The 2989-nt window shown below is 39.1% G+C and overlaps 1 pseudogene; it reads right to left on the bottom strand.

Moving 5' to 3' along the window:
• LOC111958706 (sodium/potassium-transporting ATPase subunit alpha-3-like) overlaps positions 1–2989 on the bottom strand; it is a 34325-nt pseudogene that overhangs the window by 10510 nt on the left and 20826 nt on the right.

Raw genomic sequence — 2989 nt, 5'->3', positions numbered from 1 at the left:
AGGATGGGCAGTTGGTCCTGGCCGGCTTTGAACACGGCGCGGTTGCAGAGAGCTGCGACGCGAGCCAGGGCAGCCCATGAGGCTGAGGTCTTGTCAAAGGAGGCACCTGGAGAGAGAGGTGGCCGATTAGAGATGATAAAACAATATCAATTCCTAACCTGTAATTAAACTGTACTAGTCTGCGTAACTACCATGTGAATACATAGGTTATAGAACTACTTAAACTCAAGAGGGATTCCTAAACTTAAACCTGTCTCTAAACGTGACTGTAACGCAAACTTTAACTCTAACACCAACATCCAACCCAAACTCCAGCGCTAACACTAACTCCAACTAAAACGCAAACTCTAACACTAACTCTAACATTAACACTATCTCTAACACTACCTCCAACTAAAACACTAACTCTAACATTAACACTAACTCTAACATTAACACTATCTCTAACACTACCTCCAACTAAAACACTAACTCTAACATTAACACTAACTCTAACATTAACTCTATCTCTAACACTAACTCCAACTAAAACACTAACATTTACATTTACATTTAAGTCATTTAGCAGACGCTCTTATCCAGAGCCTGTCTCTTATACACATCTAGATGTGTATAAGAGACAGTCCATGGGCTGCTCCTTGCCCTGGATGATGATGGTGGTGCAGCGGTCCAGGATCCTCTCTGGGGCTCCCTTCATCACTAGCAGGTAGCGGTTGTCATTGGGATCCTCTGTCTCGTGAACTGACAGCTGTGGGGGTGGTTGAGGATGGAAGGGAGAGAGAGAGAAATAGGGGGGAAGAAGGGGTAGAGGTGAGATCGGACATGGTGTCAGAAACCAATCCATCACGGTGTTAGAAGCCAATCCATTTGAGTGTTGTGTTTGTGCGTGTGTGTATGTACACATATGTGTGTTACGTACCTGGTACTTGTTGGTGGAGTTGAACGGGATCTCGGCCACCTTCTTGTTCTTCTCTCGTATTTGTTTGACAGAGCCACAGGACAGCTCGATACACTTGAGCAGGGCAGACTCGGATGCATCACCAGCAGTGTCCCTCTTCAGGATGGGCAGTTGGTCCTGGCCGGCTTTGAACACGGCGCGGTTGCAGAGAGCTGCGACGCGAGCCAGGGCAGCCCATGAGGCAACACTAACTCTAACACTAACTCTAACACTACTCTAACTCTAACTCATCACAAACACTAACTCCTAAACACTACACTTCTACATAACACTATCTCTAACACTAACCTCCAACTAAAACACTAACTCAACACTAACTCCTCTAACACCTAACCTCTTAACACAACTCTACGACTAACCTCTACACTAACTCTAACACTAACTCTAACACTAAACTCTAACATTAACTCTAACCTCTAACTCTAACACTAACTCTAACTCTAACTCTAACTTCTGAACACTAACTCTCTAAACACTAACTCTAACACTAACTGCTAACACTAACTCTACACTACTCTAACATTTAACTCTAACTCTAACTCTAACACTAACTCTAACAGGTAACACTTATCTCTCAACACTAACTCTAACACTAACTCTAACACGTAACTCAAACTCTAACTCTAACACTAACTCTAACATTTAAAACCACTATCTCTAACACTAACTCTAACATACTAACTCCAACCTCTTAACTCTAACATTAAACTCTAACCTACTATACTTCTAAACACTAACTCTTAACTCTAACTCTACATTAACTCTAACACTAACTCGTAACACTAACTCTAGACTCTAACTCTAACACTAACCTCTAAACACTAACTCTTCTAACACTAACTTCTAACACTAACTCTAACACTAACTCTAACTCTAACTCTAGAATCACTAAACTCTAACCTAACTCTAACATTAACACTATCTCTTAAACATCTACCTCCAACTAAAACACTTAACTCTGAACCACTAACCCTCTTAACACTACCTCCAACTAAAACACTAAACTCTAACACTACCTCTACATTAACCCTATCATTCTTCTAACACTACCTCCCACCTAAACACTAACCTCTAACTCTAACTCTAACTTCTAAACTCTAACATAACTCTAACATTAAACACTATCTCTAACACTACCACTTCCAACTAAAACACTAACTCTAACACTACTCCTAACTCTACACCACTAACTCTAAACTCTAACTCTAACTCTTAACACTAACTCTAACACTTAACACTAACACTAACACTTTAACATTAACAACTAACCACTAACACTAACTACACATTGAACTCTTACATTAACTCTAACACTTAACTCTACTCTAACACTAACTCTAACATTAACTCTAACATTAACTCGGTGACACTAACTCTAACATTAAGCCTCTACCTTCTAACACCTAACTCTAACTAATCTTAACATTAATCTCTAACACTAACTCTCAAGCATTAACTCTAACATTAGACTCTGACATCTTAAACTTGACCACTAACTCTAAGCATTAACTCTTAACGCTGACTCCACTACACTCTAACATTAACTCTAACCTCTAACACTAACTCTAACACATAACCTCTCTACACTAACTCAACACTAACTCTAACATATTAACTCTGACACTAACTCTAACCACTAAACTCTAACACTAACCTAACATTAAACTTGACCACTAACTCTGACACTAACTTCTAACATTAACTCTAACATTAACTCTGACACTAACTCTGACACTGAACTCTAACATTAACTCGTGACCACTAACCTGACACTAACTCTGACACTAACTGTGACACTAACTCTAACATTAACTCTAACATTAACTCTAACATTAACTCTAACATAACTAAACATTAACTCTGGCACTAACCTCTGACACTAACTCAACATTAACTCTGTACACTGACTCTAACTATTAACTCTGACACTAACCTGACACTTAACTGCTTAAACATTAAACTCTAACATTTAACTCTAACCATAACTCTTGACACTAAACTTCTGGACACTAACCCGTGTCTAAATTAAAC

This window comes from Salvelinus sp. IW2-2015, linkage group LG35, assembly GCF_002910315.2.
Source record: "Salvelinus sp. IW2-2015 linkage group LG35, ASM291031v2, whole genome shotgun sequence".
Lineage (NCBI taxonomy): Eukaryota > Metazoa > Chordata > Actinopteri > Salmoniformes > Salmonidae > Salvelinus > Salvelinus sp. IW2-2015.
Note: the sequence above shows the minus strand (reverse complement) of the source record. Positions and strands in the feature narration are given on the sequence as shown.